Below are 19,917 nucleotides of genomic sequence, written 5' to 3'. Positions count from 1 at the left end.
ATATCGAAAATGGTTAAAGATATAAATGAATTAAAAACTTTTCGCAAGTAGCTCTGATGCCATTGAAGGGTTTTTAGCACATAAACGCAATAAAAAATGTAATTTTAAATCTTAAAAATCGAAACCCTCTGCAGGATGCATGCGAAAAATAATATTTAATTCGTAGTTTAGTATATTTACCTTAAGAAGCTTTACGTTAATGGAAAGATGGAGGTCTTGAATGATCACCACGTAGCCCGTCACTAGAACGATCTACGCCTTGAAGGTATCCACACGAATGATCACCCGTAGGATGGGTGTGTACTAGCACGTTCTTGAGACTACCTTCTTGCTCTCTCTATCTCTCTTCAAGCTGCTAGGGTTTATGTTTTATCAAATAAAACGTGTAACCCAAATTCTATTAGAAAGAGATATTATATAGGCAAGAGTTAATGGGCCTCCAACCTAAAATTGAATTTTAGAGTTATTATTATTATTAAATTCGAAATTCTAATTATTGTATTATTAAGTCTCACTTAATCATCCAATAACTTAATTCATATTTAATATTAAATTCAAATTTCCTATTTATTTAAATAATTAAGTCACACTTAATTAATAACAAATAATTGGAATTACTTACATTTAATTTAAATCTGAATTTAAATTAAATAATCCTCCAATCATTCTTTGTGCGACCCTTTAGGTTAGTTTTACATGGGCAACAATTTTAAATCTAATTTAAAATCATAAACAATGAGCGGTATCTAGTAATACATCATTGTTACGCAAGTAATAATAATTAAATCGATGATCAATTAAACCTTTCGTGAATAATGTACAATGTAATATAATACCTTTAGCCTTATATTATAGATCAAACTCGAGGCATGCATTGTGTCATCCTCTGTTAACGTTCAATCCTTCTTTCCATGATCAATGAGTAAAATATTAAACAAATTAGTATTTAAGCACGTCCATGCATTTTATTGTCTTACTCAATCAAGAGGCCAATACTATCACTCCTTTAATAAAGGAGGGCTAAATCTCATACGTTCATAATGTACCATATGTGTACTTTTATTATTAACCAGTCAAGGATAACTTTCAATAATACCAAAGTATATTAATTCTCGTATAGAAATATAATAATTTCAGGTCAAAGGACCAATACATCATTATCACTGTGAGATTAACTTATGACACTATAAACATGTAGTACCTCACAACGGGTCAATCCAACCCCATATATTTGATACATGTGCATGTGTTTTTGACTTTAGTATCAATATACCTATGATCAAGTATTCTTTCGGCATAACTGGAGAGGTATCTCTGGCTATTCTCTGAACTTCTCCGTATTGTCTGAGATTCTGGATGTTCTCTAAACAAATCAATTCGTATGGAGTATCTGCGGGTATCGAACACTTCAATAGAGCATATCATTATATCGTGGAGCATTCTACTTTCGAATCGGGTTGTGAGTCTTTATATTTAAATTTTGTATTTCATTTGATTTGATTTGTTAATTTAGGGTTTTCAAATTTGGGATTTTCCTTGAGTGACTATTAACTTCTCTAGTTCTTCACTTGTTGGGTTGTATATTATTTGTTGTGTTATAATAGTAATATATCTGATATTCAGTTCATTATACTTATAGTTATATCTGTTTTAGTAGATGTGTATGTGTATTTATATATAAGTGATTTTATATCCTCTGTTTTCTTCCTTCTGGTTATTTTACAGTATATACAATGTTTTATATATGTATAAATAACTAAATTTGGTTTATAATAGCCAATCTTAATTTCGTAATTCAGAAATCTATATCAATTTTTTTGTAATCTGGTCATGGATTTCAAGGCATCTCATAATCCTTGTTTACCACAGATTTAGGCATTTTGTGATTTTTTATAATTGTTGTATTGGATATTGTACTTTCAGCAGGTTGAAATTGGTTATTTGTTTGGTGAGATTACGAAAGAGGTATTGCCTATAATTCTTGTCGCTTGCTGCCTATAACAAGGCTGCCAATTAGCTAAACTTATTTTGGGAAAAAGGCTTGTGGCAAGGGGATATTGCAACATCAAGTACGGAAGTTTCTTTCTTTAGTTAGAACGCACAAAAAGTTTAGTTGACCAGAGTGACAAAAATAAGTTACATAAAGGTCGCTTTTGCAGGCATTTATATTGCTGGAAGGGAGAGTAAATTATTTGATCAGTTCTTTTTACTTTGATATGGAAAATCTTCATACTATTTTACTCCACTTAGGTGACTAATCAAGTTTGTAGCTTTTTATTAATAGATTAGCCTTTTTCTCTTCATTTCAGGTTTTATATACAATTATATATACAATTATCTTGACTCGCAGAGTTGTTGAAAACACCTTATACTAGCTAATGGAAGAAATACAAAAGTCCTTTCAAATAAGTTTTATAATTGAATATTCAACTTAAAACCGAGGAGTTAGTGAAGAATTACAATACTTGTTTAGGAAAATATGGTTCAAAGAAAATATTTGTTTGAACTGTCTCTTACGCAAAGAGTTAGAAGCTTAGCTTAAGAAGATGACACCTCTTAATGGAAGTGCGAGTCTTTTGTTTTGCGCAAGGTGTAGATTTTTTTTTTTAAGAAAATAAGCCCCTAGGCCAGGAAACGTTCGGAAGGTTAAAAGTGGTGTTAATATATATGTGTTTGTTAATTCCATAGTTACATATTTTTTTATGTAGAGTCGTAGATAGCATTGATGAAAAGAAACTACCTTCTCCGGGTTGATTTCCTTTTTTACTTTATTGCTCATAAAATAATGAATAAGGTGCAAGAATTATATTTATACATGTTGATATAAGAATTCTTTATGATTTCTTCAAATAATTTAATGCAAATCTCGATAATCTATATTGCTTGTTCTTCTATGCAATAATCAGTTGCTTTATTAATGACTTGAAAATATACTGGTATGTTATGCAGGATCTGATAATGTAGAAGTTGATTTTCCCTACCTTGAAATCCAATAAGTGAGTGTCTAAAGTGGAAAAGTGCTTGTAGGGATCTGGTTTTCAGAGGTCAGTCACAACACCGGTAACCCAAAATTCTGAAAGAAAAGTGCTGGTAGGGATTTGTCCCTTGTGTGCTTCAAACTTCACAGTAAAGTTTATACTTTTTTGCTTTCGAATTGATTTGTTAGTCTTCCCAGCCTATAACATCGATGTGTATTATTTGTTAATATTAGGGTTTAAATTTCACCGTTATGATTTTATTTTAGGGGTTTACTTTTCAGTTGCTCTATCAATTGAAGAAATTAGGTTTATAAGAACCGTTATAATTGCATTTTAAATTATGATTTAAGCAATGTTTGAGAAGTCAATCGCAGGTATCACAATCAAGAGATGAGTCTTGCTGCTCAGTCGGTCTTTGTCCTGTAGGCTCTTACAACCCACTGTAAGTATTTCTGTCTATAGTTGTTGTATTTTGTTAGGCTCTATCTATAGATTTCATGTAATTATTGTGTTTTGACGGTTTGGTCATCTATTGTTGTATTGTGTGAAGTTAATTATGTCTTATTTTTAAAGAATCCGCTTGATGCTTATTTGAAAGAGATCTGATTATTGTTTCAGTTTTATCTTTAAATTATTTAGATGGGATAGTGAATTCAGTTTCATATTTAAATTATTACACAGGACATATAGTTGTTTAGTCTATATATTTTTTAGAGTGCCATACCCTTAGCAATGCTCCACCAAAACCTTGTTAGATAGATCAAGGCTAAATTAAAACAGGACTCAAGTGTTTAAACTGAAATAAACAAACAGATGTACCAAAATGGCTTAAACTTTTATTACACAAAGACATTACAGATATATAGAATGACTACTGAAACAAAAGCTGAAAACTAGGAGCTGGAAGTACTTTCCTATTACTACTGAACTACTAAACGTTATTCCTCCACTACTGCCTATAAACTCGCTACTGCATAAAGACCATTTCCAGTTGATGACTTGGTCACCAGAAAAACATAATAATAGAAACAAAATGCAATATAAATGCCACCAGTTTAGATTAAAAAATCCAACAAGTTTCCCCCTTAATCTAAACTCGTCCAGATAGGTCCTTCACACCAAGCAGCCTTCGCATCTTTTCAAATTTGAACATTACAAGAGACTTAGTCAGGATATCAGCACGTTGTCTTTCAGAAACTATATGCTTCACCACAATTTCACCTCTTTCAACACATTCTCGGATAAAATGATAACGAATACTTATATGCTTACTACGCCCATGGAACACTGGATTTCTAGTTAAATCAATTGCAGATTTGTTATCTATATATAAGACCACTGGACCAGAATGCTTACCAGTTACCTCAGTTAGCAAATTCTTGAGCCAAATTTCTTGACAAGCGGCTGCTGTTGCCGCCATAAACTCAGCCTCACAGGAGCTCAGTGCCACACACCTCTGTTTCTGAGACACCCACGTTATCAAACTTTCGTTGAGATAAAAAACCATACCCCCTGTACTCCTCCTGTCTTCTGTATGACCTACAAATTTGATATCTGAATACCTAGTTAAGATGTTGTTTCCACTGTCCTTTCTATATATAAAACTAAAATTTAATGTGCCTTTTACATAACATAGGATGCGCTTCGCTGCATTTAAATGCACAGATGTTGGTTTCTCCATAAATCTGCTAATAATGCCAACAGAGAATGCAATGTCAGGTCTGGTATGGACAAGGTAACGCAGGCCTCCCACTATGGATTTGAAAAATGTGGAATCCACCTTCTTTCCTCCTTCGTCCTTTGTAATTACTTCTTTAGGATCCATTGGATATCTGACCGGGTTGCACTCCGCTAAACCTGCTTTTTCCAGTATCTTTTTTGCATATGCAGTTTGTCTCAATTCTATGCGACCAGGACTCTATTTCACTTCAATTCCCAGATAATGAGACAACAGCCCAAATCGCTCATTTCAAACCTTTTACTCATTTGTGACTTAAACTCATTTATAACTGTATTGCTTGTACCAGTGATCAACAGGTCGTCAACATAGACAGCAATAATTAGGGTTTCTCCATCAATTTTCTTAGTGTAGACAGCATGCTCATAGGGACACCTAAGAAGACCAAGTGCTTCCATGCATCCATTTAGTTTTACGTACCATGCTCGGGGCGCTTGTCACAGTCCATACAATGCCTTATACAATCTGTAAACCAAATGTTCTTTACCTTCTTTGATGAAACCCTCGGGTTGGGACACATATACTTCTTCCTCGATATCCTCATTCAAGAAGGCAGTTTTCACATCGAGGTGGTGTACCTCCCAACTCTGTTTAGCAGCAAGAGCAAGTAACAATCAAACCATTTCTAACCAAGTGACTGGTGCAAAGATTTCTCCAAAATCAATTCCCTTTCTTTGTACGTAGCCTTTGGAAATAATTATTTCCTTGTATTTTATGATCTTCCCATCTATGTTTCTCTTCAACTTGTAAACCCACTTCAGGTCGATTGATTTTTGTCCAGGTGGCAGCGTCGTTAATTCCCAAGTATTATTTTTTTTAACTGACTCTATCTCTCTCTTCATAGCTTGTCTCCATTGTTTTTCCTTAGATGCCTGTTTGTAGCTTGTAGGCTCATCAGCGGCTACAAAAAACAATTCACTTCTTCTAGCTTAATTTCATCAGTGTTGGCATATATATCAGCAAGTGACCTATAAGTTTTAGCTTCATTGCTCATCTCAGATTCTGAGACTGACGTGGAGGAATTTGACGAATGTAGAGACCCTTTTGTAGTTCCAAAATTTTCTGTTTCAACGGCAGAATTTTCAGCATCGTGAGTTTGTACATTTGACGAATGTAGAGACCCTTCTGCAGTTCCAGAATTTGATGTTTCAACAACAGAATTTTCTGCATCGTGACTTTGTACATCATTTCTTTCTCCCATTTCGACTCCATTGAATTTTGCAGTACCTGTCCCCAGTACTATGAATGTCTCTGCTTGTGAAGTCTGGTCTTCTATATTTTGTTTCCACAACCACGATTTCGTTTCTTCAAAAATAATATCTCGACTAACATGGACCTTCTTGTTTACTGGGTCATATAGTCTGTACGCCTTCATTCCGGGCTCTTTCGCTAGGTGTATCACATCCTTGCTCCTATCATCCAATTTCTTTATGTTTACACCAGCTATCCTCATGTGTGCTACGCACCCAAACACACGGACATGTCCAATATTAGGTTTCTGCCCTGACCATGCCTCATACGGAGTAATACCGGAAATAGCTCGAGTAGGTAATCTGTTTAGTAGGTAGATGGCATGTCGAACAGCTTCTCCCCAGAACTGACCAGGTACCTTCATCTCCTTTAACAGGCTTCTTGCCATTTCAATCATTGTTATATTTCGTCGTTCCACCACACCGTTCTGCTGAGGCGAATAAGAAGCTGTAAATTGCCTTGTAATTCCATTCTTAGCACAATAATTTGTGAATTCTCTAGAGAAAAATTCACCTCTTCTATCAGTTCTAAAAGTCTTAATCATTTTCTCTTTCCCATCTTCAACTTGTGCTCTGAAGCGTTTAAAGACCTCAAAGGTTTCGTCCTTCATTTTTAACATATATTCCCACATAACACGACTGTGATCGTCCACTAGCAAGAAAATATATTTGTTTCCCGCCACTGTGGATGGTTTAATCGGACCACATAAGTCACCGTGCACCAGCTCTAACACCTTCCTTGCGCTATAACTTGTTTGAGGTGGAAAAGAGTTTCGCGTTTGCTTTGACATGAGACATCCTGAACATACCTCCTTAGGATTTTTCAGTTTAGGCAGACCATGTACCATCTGTTTCGAGGCTAACTGAACCATTGCATTAAAAATTATGTGTCCAAGTCGAGAGTGCCAAAGCCACTCTTGACTATACTGTTGGGATAATAAACAGCCAGGTTCTTCAGACTCTAGAATTATTTTATACAGCCTGTTCAATGACCTTTTCACTTTCATCAACAAATTTCCTTGAGCATCACGAATCCATAGATTTTCACCACTTATAATAATTTTGTCCCCTTCTTCTTATAATTGCCCAAGACTAATAATATTACTACGAAGGCAGGGAATATAGTATACCTCGCGAAGGAGTCGTTCTTCTCTTAACTTGCACTTGATTGCTATAGACCCTCTTCCCTTGATGTGAACAACCGATCCATCACCAAATCTAACTTCCCCTCTTATTTTCTCATCCAATTTTCTGAATTTTGATCGTTGTCCAGTTATGTGATTGCTTGCCCCATTGTCCAGGTACCATAAGTTTGACTCAAAATAGTTTCCATCACTGTTTTGGCTTAACCTTGGGCTCACTCTTTCTTCATTTATCAGTATTATTTCTTCTTTGTTTTCTTCTCCTTCAGTCAAAAGCAGGGCTGGTTCATCATCAGATATTTATGCTATATTGACCTCTTCCTTTGGTTCTTTGTCACGTCTTGGCTTCTTGCACTCTGCGGCATAGTGGCCATACCCAAGACAGTTTAAACAACGTACTTTGCTTTTGTCACGATCACCACGAAATGTATCCCTTCCTCGAAATTTCTGACAGGGTCCTTCTATTTTTCTTGATTTCTTAAGCCATTCGTCCCTAGTAAGGAACAATTTGTTTTCTTCATTTTCCCGCTATCTCCACTCGTCTTCGGTCAGAAGCAACTGACCAGTGCCTGTACTAGGTTCAGTTTGACCTCGGAACCTCTCTTCATGAGCCTTCAACGAACCAATAATTTCTTCAATGGACATCTTCTCCAAGTCTCCGAATTGCTCAATGGCAGAAGTAATCTGCAAAATTTTTTATGGCATTACACGTAATACCTTCTTTAATATATATGCTTCAGCCATGTCTTCTCCCAATTCACGGATGTTTGTCACCAAACCGTTCAATTTCAGATGAAAATCATCAAGTGATTCTGAATCCTTCATACTCATTGATTCAAACTCAAATTTTAGGGTCTGAATTCTCGCCTTCTTTAAACGTTCTGCCCCCTGGCAGAGAATCTTTATTGCCTCCTAGGCTTCTTTTGCCATTTCTTTCTCAGCAACGAACAAAAGTATATCCTCATGTATACCCTGATAAATGGCTGATAATGCCATCTTATCAGTCTTCTCTACAACTGCAGCTTTTGGATCCTTCGGCGTTACTGCTTCCCAGATATCATGTGCCTGCATGTACACTTTCATTTTCAACACCCACACCGTGTAGTTCTCCCTAGTCAGCATAGGATAATTCAAGCCAAGTGTACCCTCCTTAGTTTTCCCAGTTTCCATTGTTGATCCCTTCGGCATATATTTGGGCATCAACAGTTTTACTGAACCTCTGATACCACAGTGTTAGACAGATCAAGGCTAAACTAAAACAGGTCTCAAGTGTTTAAACTGAAATAAACAAACAGATGTACCAAAATGGCTTAAACTTTTATTACGCAAAGACATTACTGATATATAGAATGACTACAGAAACAAAAGCTGAAAACTAGGAGCTGCAACTACTTTCCTATTACTACTGAACTACTAAACGTTATTCCTCCACTACTGCCTACAAACTCGCTACTGCATAAAGACCACTTCCAGTTGATGACTTGGTCACCAGAGAAACATAATAATAGAAACAAAATGCAATATAAATGATACCAGTTTAGATTAAAAAATCCAACAAACCTTTGGTTTCTATTATGCACTTCGTTTATTGACATTGGGTATTAAGGAGGAGGTTAATTATGGTTAAGGGAGGAGGGAAAGAGCAGAGTGGAGTTGAATATGCTATTCAGAGAAATAAGGCCCTGGACACCATCAAATATTTAAGGTATATTTCCGGCTTTTCATATCATACATATGGTGCTCCGTGATATCATGTAAAAAAAATTAGAAACACATATTGAGACATTCTACTTATCATAAGCTAGTTTATTTACTATATGATAATTATTTATACATGTTCTTGTTTTTTTAACACAGAAATTTAAGCCAATATGGCTATTGTATATTACTTTGTTCATTGTTATTTAGCGCATGAAGCTAGGTGACCAGGGTGTATTGGTTGATCCTTTAAAATAAAAGACAGATGCATAGTTTACCTCTATTAGGTAATGCACAAAGATTTCATTCTTGTTCCCACCCATGTATATGACAATAATGAATCTCGTGTCGTTTCTATTAGTATACAATAATAATAACAGTACAAGTTGTGTTGTTTTTGTGAATATATATTAAATAATAACAGTATAATTTAATCTTCTACTTATTATCCGTAGAGCATAAAAAAATTATTTTAAATAAAAACAGGCCAGTTGGTGAAACATTGTTAGTTGTAAGAATATTTTTTAAATATCATTTTATTATTAATTATCTAAATTTTTTATGTAACTACGTTCTCTTGTTTTATTTTGTTGAAGGAGTTGTGTTTAAAATGTGGTGATAATTTTTAGGCAATATGGCTACACATATTTTTACTTCAGTGTACATTTTTATGGTCTCGATTAGTTACTTTTTTCTCAATGCTAGACATTCTTGAAAATCTTCTCATGTGCAAGTAGTCAGGCAGATAAAGTCAAGTCTGAAGGTGAAGCCCATTTCCCAAGCTTATAGACCATTTTTTATATTAAAAACAATCCACTAAACGGTATTTAGGTTAGTTAGATTCCTTGATATGTTATCTAGCATTTTAAACTTGGACCATGGGGTTCAAATTGGCTCATTTACTAAAGTTTTTTTTGAATTTCTTTTTTCTTGCTAGGAAGGACAAGTTGAGGTTTCTGAGAGAAGCAGATAATCTCTTCCAATATATTGGGCCGGATACTTGTAGAAAGGCAATTCAACTAGATTCTTAATTATATGATTTTTTTTGTATGAACCAATCAGCAAGATTTGACTAGTATCAAGTGAACTACCTCTTTGAGGTTCGTGAAAGTTGTGATCGGAATTTATTTCAATAGAGAATAGTAATTTGAGTTTCGAGTATAATTTTGTTGGAATTTGGTTTAGATGTTGTTAATTTTAGTTATACATTTAAGTTTTTATTTTGTCCTAACTTTACATGTAAAAAAGATGGTCCATAATTAATTAAATTAGGGATTCTAAATTGTTGGATATTAGTTGTATGGGAAAAACCTTCTAAGTTGCATATCGTGTGTAAAAGAGCTACACAGATGCTACTAGTTTCAACTAAAATAGCTTAGATAGCATTTGTGAAAGTGTTATATAAGCAAGTTTGTACTTGGATAACGTTTACTTACACAGCGCTCCTAAAAATGCTATATAAGTAATATACTTGGATAGCGCTAAAACAAGTGCTATGCAAGTGATTTGTACTTGCATAGCACTGGCTTCCATAGCGCTTAAAAGCGCTATGCAAGCTCAAAAATAAACGCTATGCAAGTTAAAATTTGTAGTAGTGTAAGTCACGTACTTAGAGATATAGATTTACATGTCATATTCCAAGGACATTTATTAATCTAACATCTTATCGCAAAAAATAAAGATATAATAAATTACTTAAGAATAATCCATATAATCATAATTAATAATCCAAATGTTTCATAATATAAACATAATAGTGTTGTCTCTAGCGCACAAACACTAACAGTTAAAGACCCCCCATTTAACATCAGTTTTAAACTGATGTGAAAGGGGACATATAACATCGGTTTTTAATATAAAGCTCATATCTATATCTTGATGTTAAATTTGTAATGCACATCTATCATTTATATATTACTACCTCCGTTCCTCTCATTTCTTTACAGTTTTTTTTACATGCTCGGCACACATTTTAAGTGAACTATAAAGTATATTCCTATAATTTATTTTTAAAATTTTCTTTTTTTGTATAAAAAATTTAAATATTATATTTTTATTTAGAAAAAAAAATTTAAAAAAAATTATGCAACTACATTTAATAAGAGCATTAAAGTGTGTGTCGAGCCCCGTCCCCCAATGTAAAGAATTGAGGGGGAGGAGGGAGTACTATAATATGCTATTTTTATTAATTTATAGATATGTTGGATAAATAATAATTTTGTGTGACCGGTATAATTTAGATAAAACTGATGTTACTAATATCTTTGACATCGGTTTTTATAATAAAATGATGTTACTAATAGCTTTTACATCAGTTTTTTTTAAAAACTGATTTCTATAGTAGAAAAACCTGATGTCTATCATTATAATTAACATCACTATTTTGTAAGAAAACGTTGTCTAATGTACTCTTTATCATCAGTTTTTTAATCTAAAGTCTTTGTCTGTTATGGTATTTAACATCAGTTTTTCTGAATGAACTGATGTATATATACTACAAAAATTGATGTTATTATGTTAAATTAATATCATTTTTCATTGAAATAAAATGTTGCATATTTTAATAATATAGATGCAAAAAAAATATCAAAAGAAGAAACTATTAAAATCAAACTTTAATTATCATTACCAAATCAAACCGATGAAGTCGTACAATGATGAAAAAACAAAAAACTTACAATTCTCATAGCTTTCTACTTTCCAACCCTATCCCCCCTTCATAAATTCCGCTACAATTTCTCTCGCGAGACCTTTCATGATCTTATTGTCGATACCTATCCCCCGTCTCTATCATGATTGCGGTCCCTATCTCTTTCACCTGAAACCCCTAATCTACGTCTACTCTCGACTTCCCTTTCCCTCTGTTTTCTTCTTTCTTCTACTTCCTTCTCCCTTACTAACCTTTCATGTTCCTTGCTTTCTCCTCGAGTTATAACTCATGCATCATGTCTTTCATTAGCAGATATGTAAGGACAAATATTTTGTTTAGCTGGTAAGAAGTAGTGTTAAAAGGATCAAGATGCATTTTGGTACAAAAAATATAACAACTCGTATGTTTTTGTATTATTTAAAGATGTAATTGTTGAATAATTAAATAAATACAATATGTGTATCAATTATGTTAGCCGTGTATTGCTTAATATTATTTATGTGTGATCTATTGGTGTACAAGGTTTATGTGCGTAATTAATTATTGAGTTATACTGATTTGTTTTCACTTTTTAAAGTGGATTTATTGTAAATTTATTTGCATAAATATTTGGATTGTCTCTAAAATTATTTTTATGGTTTTATAATTTCAATAATTATTTTTTCGGATTTATAAAAATATAGAAATCAATATTTCGTTAATTATTTACCCTTAAATCAATACTGATTTTTTTGTAAAATCAATATTAAATTCATAAATGCTTCAAAAATTATGAAACTCATATTTTATCAAGTTTGGAATATTTCAAGAATTTACAAATTGTTTGGTAAATTTTGGGATTAAATCCACCCGCACGTGCGTTCGCGAAATTGTTAAATGCGGGTATGGTATACGAATGAAAAATGTTTTAAAAATTTTTAAAAAATTATTTTATTAGTTTTCAGATATTTAGAAAATTCTAAGACTATTTTGGGATCATTCCGATTATACGTATTTGCAAGTTATACTGCTAAAAGGTTAAAGAAACGATGGGATCACCCAACGAATGGACGAGCTCAAAGGGAATTGGGTTTTCGGTCAGAATGGAGGACACGTGGCATAGAAATTGAGCTGCGTGGCAACATTTCCCTCGTGCGAGTTTAATGACCTGATAAAAATAATATATTTTATCTCATTTTCTTTTCATGAGTTTCTCATCTTCTCTCTTGTCTATCTCTACCAAATGTCTCTCTTATCTCCCCTCTCTGTGTCTCTCTGGTGTAATTTCTCTCCCTCCCCTCTTCCTAATTATGTTTCCCTGGTCTTGGTAAGTATCTCCATCCCCGCTTTCTCTGTTTTTCCGGCGACCGCCACCGCTCTTTAGCTTGAAGAAAATGGGTTGGGGTGGGGGTTTATTTATAGGAAAAGTTGGGTGGATTGAATGGTGGAGATTTGAGGAAAATGGATGGTGGATGGTGTATATCACTTTAATTGATGAAATGGAAAGGAAAGTGTGTTTCTATGCAACTTGCCATATGAGAAAAAAAAATTATGGGTTCCAAATCTCAGCTAATATATTTGAATAAATATATATATTTTTTTTCTTTTAATCATTGTTTTATCACTTAATTAAGGATTAAACACTATTAATTATGACCACCTTGAAAACACCTAAACAAATACCATGAAAAATATGATAATTACTTAAATAATATAAAATGATGTCCTGCAAGTTTTGGTCAACTTTATTCAATGGTAACTAGGTCAAATATGGTCAAGTGTGGGAACAACTGCCTCGATTTTTATGCCCGGATAAAAATTCTCTGAATGTTACAAAATTTTTACCATACTTATAAAATACCATTTAAATTATCCATACCAAATTTCAAGTCATTCTAACATGTGAAAGTATTTTATCTAAAATACCATTGGTCTTGAAATAAAGGAGATGGATCTTTTGACCAAAGTTTTGACTTGGATAAATACTTAAAATATATTTTCTAATATATAAAATATATTTGGATGATAGGAAATGTGTTTTAGTATTTTTGAATAATTTTCTCCGAAAAATGCTGATTTGATGAACTAGGAGAAAATTACTGTAAGTATACAGAAATAATTTGCAGAACTGAATATTAATATTCCAACCATGAATATTAATAATCTTTGAATAAAAACTCTTTTGATTTAGCATGAGACCTTTAAAGAATATTTCTGCAATATTCTTTTTTCGAGCTTGTTGCCACATTCCTCTTGCAGCATAGATCTAAGAAATATCATATCTTGATGTTTCTTCTTTGATCATATTGCCTTACAGATATATTCCATAAAGATATAATTTTGATATTTTGCAAAAATGAAATATCTCTTTTATTTGTTTTAAAAGACATGATTTTGCTAGTTTGACTTTTTGACTTTAATTTGGATCAATTAAATTCATGTCCTAATGGAGAGGATCTACGTGTACTTAATTTTATGTTTAATCGTACAAATACCAAAATAAATAATATATTGAAGATATCCTTTCACTAAAATAGTAATTTGAATATTATTTATTAAAAGATATAATTAATTTTATAAATATATATATATACATATAAACCAAATCAAACCAAACATACCCCCTATATCCCGCTTAACGTAGGGTGTGGGGAGGGTAAGATATACATAGTCTTCCCTTCATTCTGAATTTCAGAATAGAGAGGTTGTTTCCCAAAACACCCGGGCTTGTGTGTGCGTGTAAAGATATGTAAAAAGTGAGATGAACAATAAAACATATATGCAATGAGCGATACGAATTTGAAACAAACCAAAATATGATGACTTAAATTGAAGAGATTCGAAAGAAACCTTAGCCCATGGCATTATTTTATATAAAAATCTGTGTGCGATTGCTAGATACATAAACTAACCACTCCATTTGTTATTTCTTGTGAAGAGATGGTATGAATATAAATTTATCACTAATAAACTTAGAAATATGTAATTTAGAACCAAAATAAACCCACAGACATGTATATTAACATTTTAATATATATAGAAACACAAGAATCCTCTTATTTTTCAAGTTTAGACTTAACTAAATAGCATAAAACTATTGTATTAATCGTGTATGTATAGAAATAGAAATGGAGTATATATGAAGAGGAATGTTCAAACTCTTTTCATATACAAATGATTTCTAATCTAATTTCTTTACACATATATATAAAAAACAAAAGAGTACTTTGGAAAATTATTTATCGTTTACTCGAATACATATGTGTAACACCCCAGTCAACGTCGATAAGAATTGAAACTTTTGTTCAGTTTATAAGGTAAAGTAATACTATTATGTGCACCAATAAATTTTGATTTTTTGGGGGCATGTGGTGGGCTAGTCATTACCCAAGTTGTATGCATTTGGTACACTAGGCTTCAACTTATTTTGAACTCGGAATCACAACTTGATATGGTTCTTGAAAAAGACTCGAAATTTGACTCGGGTTGTCACATATAGTATCAAAACCGCCTCTCGAAATTTGACGCATCAAGTTGTCGGAGGTAGGGATGCGAATGCTGGTGGTATTATCCTAAAATTGACAGGGATACGGAGGTTGCCACAGTGGCTAGAGAGGTACCACTTGGACCTATGGGCTGTTTGTTTGGCGTGATAGGGATGTCAAGAGTTTAAGTGGGGGAGCACTACTAGAAAAACATCAATAGACATCGATGTCTATGAATAAAAAAACCGATGTCTTCGTGGGTGATGTTAATGAAGGGTTTTTAGCAAATAAACGCAACGAACAATGTAAATTTAAATCTTAAAAATCGAAACCCTCTGCAGGATCCATGCGAAAAATAATATTTAATTAGTAGTTCAGTATGTTTACCTTAAGAAGCTTTACGTTAATGGAAAGATGGAGGTCTTGAATAATCACCATGTAGCCCGTCGCTGGAACGATATAAGCTTTGAAGGTATCCACTAGAATGATCGCCTGGAGGATGGGTGTGTACTAGCACGTTCTTGAAGCCAACTTCTTGCTCTCTCTATCTCTCTTCTAGCTGCTAGGGTTTATGTTTTATCAAATAAAATGTGTAACCCTAATTCTATTAGAAAGAGATATTATATAGGCAAAGATTTAATGGGCCTCCAACCCTAAACTGAATTTTAGAGTTATTTTTATTATTAAATTCGAAATTCTAATTATTGTATTATTAAGTCTCACTTAATCATCCAATAACTTAATTTCGGATTTCATATTAAATTCCAATTTCCTATTTATTTAATTAATTAAGTCATACTTAATTAATAACAAATAATTCGAATTACTTATATTTAATTTAAATCCGAATTTAAGTTAAATAATCATCCAATCATTCTTTTTGCGACCCTTAAGGTTATTATTACGTTGTCAACAATTTTAAATCTAATTTAAAATCATAAGCAATGAGCGGCATCTAGTAACACGTCATTATTACCTAAGTAATAATAATTAAATCGATGATCAATTAAACCTTTCATGAATAATGTATAATGTAATATAATCCTTTTAGCCTTATATTATAGATCAAACTCGAGGCATGCATTGTGTCATCCTCTGTTAACGTTCAATCCTTCTTTCTTTAATCAATGAGTAAACTATTAAACAAATCAGTATTTGAGCACGACCATGCATTTTATTGTATTACTCAATCAAGAGGCCAATAATATCACTCCTTTAATAAAGGAGGGCTAAATCCCATCTAGATCATTTATATTTCTGATACGATCCATAATGTACCCAATGTCTACTTTTATTATTACCCGGTCAAGGATAACTTTCAATAGTATGAGAGTATATTAATTCTCATATAGAAATATAATGATTTTAGGTCAAAGGACCAATACATCATTATCACTATGAGATTAACTTATGACACTATAAACATTAGTATCTCACAACGGGTCAATCCAGCACCATGTATTTAATATATGTGCCCGTGTTTTTTACTTTAGTATGACCATACCTATGATCAATGTGATGTGATCATCAGCCAACAAACACACTTGTCTCAATGTATTTATTATCATCCCTTAACAATAATACTTGACTAGGGACCTTTAGGAATATCAATACTATTCTCATAATCTTATTTCTAAGTCACGCACTTAGATATATAAATTTATATATCATATTCCTAGGACATTTATTATTCTAACATCTTATGGCAAAAAATAAAGATATAATAAATTACTAAAGAATAATCCATATAATCATATTTAATAATCCAAATGTTTCATAATATAAACATAATAGTGTTTTCTCTAGGGCACAAACACTAACAATCTCCCACTTGCACTAGAGCCAATCACCCATGTATCTAATACCCATGGAACTAGTATGACCTTCGTGCTTTTGCTGTGACAAAGCGTTAGTCAGTGGGTCTTTAACATTATCATCAGTATGCATTTTACTTGTATGTATATCTCCTCTTTCATTAATCTCGCGAAGGAGGTGATATCTCCTTAGTATATGCTTTGCCCGGGAATGGGACCTTGGTTCTTTAGCCTGCGTGATGGCTCCATTATTATCACAGTAAAGATCAAGTGGATCTGTGATCGATGGAACCACACCAAGTCCCGTTATGAATTTCCGTATCCAAACAGCCTCTTTGGCTGCTTCACTGGTAGCAATATACTCAGCTTCCATTGTAGAATCAGCTACTGTCTTTTGCTTTGAACTCTTCCAGCTTACAGCACCTCCATTAAGGCAAAACACAAAACCTGACTGAGATACTGAATCGTCTCAGTCTGTCTGAAAACTGATGTTAGTGTAACCCTTTACAACCACCTTCTCATCTTCTCCATACACCAAGAATGAATATTTAGTCCTTTTCAAGTACTTAAGAATATTCTTGACATCTGTCAAGTGACCTTTACCAGGATTAGACTAGTTTATGCACCTTATGCTCAAGGCATACGAAACATAAGGACGAGTACATATCATCGCATACATTATAGATCCAATTATTGAAGCATATGGAACTTTGCTCATACGGCCCTTATCATCTAATAATTTAGGGGAGTTGTCTTTTGAGATCAATATCCCATGAGACATTGGGACATATCCTCTTTTTGCCTCTTACATCTCGAAACGATGCAATACTTTGTCAATATATGTACTCTGACTTAGGCCGATTAATTTCCTTGATCTATATCTATAGATCTTGATCCCTAATATATAGGTAGCATCACCAAGTTCTTCATCGAGAAAATATTTCCCAACCAATTCTTAACTGTCTGTAGAGAAGGTATGTCATTCCCTATTAGTAATATGTCATCTACATATAGTACTAGGAATGCTACATGGCTCCCACTAACCTTCTTGTAAACACATCGTTCTTCTTCATTTTGAATAAAGCCAAATTCTTTGACTGTTTCATCAAAATGATGATTCCATCTCCTTGAGGCTTGCTTCAATCCATAAATAGATCAAAGCAACTTACAGACCATCTTAGCAAACTTGGGATCGACAAAACCCTCAGGTTGTATCATGTATACATCTTCTTCAAGGCTTCCATTTAAGAAAGCAGTTTTCACATCCATTTGCCAAATCTCATAGTCATAGTAAGCAGCTATTGCTAGCAAAATCCTGATGGACTTGACCATAGCAACTGGTGAAAAGGTCTCATCATAGTCCATACCATGAACTTGTTTAAAACCTTTTTCCACCAGTAAAACTTTATAGGTCTGTACTTTACCATCCATGTCAGTTTTCTTCTTGAAAATCCACTTGCACCCTATAGTTTTTACCTCTTCAAGTGGATCAACTAAAGTCCATACTTTATTTTGATACATGGATTCTATTTTAGATTTCATGGCCTCTAGCGATCTCTCGAAGTCTGGAGTGTTCATAGCATCTTGGTAGGAAGAGGCTCATCATTATCTACGAGCATTACATCATCATCTTGAGTCAAGAGAAATCCATAATATCTCTCTGGCTCATGACGAGCCCTACTAGATCTACGAACAACCTGTGTTTCCGGAGCAGGAACATCTTGATGTACTTCATGCCCATTTTCCAAGTCTGGTTCAATATTATTTTGTACAACCTGATATTCATCGAGATCTATAGTCTTCCCACTAATTTTCTTTGAAAGTAACTCTCTTTCAAGAAATACAGCGGTTCAAGCAACAAACACTTTATTCTCGATAGGATTATAAAAACTATACCCTTTAGTTTCTTCGGGATATCCCAAAAAATAACATTTATCTGATTTTAGTCCCAACTTGTTAGACACCAAGCATTTCACAAATGCTTCGCATCCCCGTACTTTCATAAAAGACATGTTGTGACATTTCTCAGTCCACATCTCATATGGAGTCTTTTGAAACGATTTAATTGGAACTCGGTTCAGTGTATTTGCAGCCATTTCTATAGCATAACACCAGAAACTTATTGGAAGATCTGCTAGACTCATCATCAATCGCACAATGTCCAACAAGGTACGATTTTTCCTCTCTGAAACTCCATTCCATTGAGGCATTCCAAGAGGAGTAAGTTGTGATATGATACCACACTTCTTCAAGAAACCTTTAAACTCGAGGCTTAAGTATTCTCCTCCCCGATCTGATCATAGAACTTTTATACTTTCCCCTGTTTGCTTTTCCATTTCAGCCTTGTATTCTTTGAACTTTTCAAAAGAATCGGATTTGTTCTTCAAAAGATACACATATCCATATCTACTAAAATCATTAGTATAAGTAATGAAGTAGTAAAAGCCACGTCTTGCCATCTTACGGATTAGACCACATACATCACTATGTATAAGTCCTAATCATTCGGTGGCCCTTTCACCTTGTCCGGTAAAAGGAGCTTTAGCCATTTTCCAATGAGGCAAGATTTGCATTCTTCGTATGATTCAAAATCAAACTTATCCAAGTAATCATCTTTATGTAATTTGGAAATGGGTTTCTCATTTATGTGACCTAAACGACAATGCCAAAGGTATGTTTGATTTGAGTCTTTCATCTTAATACGTTTATTATCATTATTTATGTTATAGACAGGAGTATCTATATCAAGAACATATAAACCATTAAATAATCGTGCAACCCCGTAGGTAACATTATTGAATGAAAAGGAACAACTATTATTCTGAATCAAAAATGAAAAAACTTTCTTGTCCAAACAAAAACCGAAATAATGTTTCCCGCAAATCGCAGGCACATAAAAACAGTTATCTAGTTCTAAAATACGCCTAGTGGGCAACGATAAACGATAAGTCCCTACAGCTAAAGCAACAACCTTTACTCCATTTTCAACTCGTAGGTCGACTTCTCCCTTCGCCAATGTCCAACTTTCCTGAAGTTCCTGCACATTATACAAATGTGAGAACCATATCCGGTATCTAATACCCAAGATGTAGAAGTAGACAAATAGACTTCTATAACATAATCAGATGCAGTAACAACAACCTTCTTCTTCTTCAGATCCTCCAAATAAGCATGACCGCTCCT

General features: G+C 33.5%; 1 long non-coding RNA gene across 6 annotated transcripts; it reads left to right on the top strand.

Moving 5' to 3' along the window:
- Positions 1-1,287: 1,287 nt before the first annotated feature.
- LOC141665852 (uncharacterized) lies at positions 1,288-9,957 on the top strand. 6 transcript variants are annotated; one of them, XR_012552141.1, is made up of 6 exons: positions 1,288-1,459; positions 1,927-2,069; positions 2,950-3,090; positions 3,353-3,420; positions 9,512-9,637; positions 9,744-9,957. It is a non-coding gene; the product is annotated as an uncharacterized LOC141665852 (long non-coding RNA). The 6 variants fall into 6 exon arrangements; XR_012552138.1 differs by having other exon boundaries at positions 1,288-1,456; positions 2,950-3,420; XR_012552136.1 differs by having other exon boundaries at positions 2,950-3,420.
- Positions 9,958-19,917: the final 9,960 nt, after the last annotated feature.

This window comes from Apium graveolens, chromosome 1 (assembly GCF_009905375.1).
Source record: "Apium graveolens cultivar Ventura chromosome 1, ASM990537v1, whole genome shotgun sequence".
Classification (NCBI taxonomy): Eukaryota; Viridiplantae; Streptophyta; class Magnoliopsida; order Apiales; family Apiaceae; genus Apium; species Apium graveolens.
Note: the sequence above shows the minus strand (reverse complement) of the source record. Positions and strands in the feature narration are given on the sequence as shown.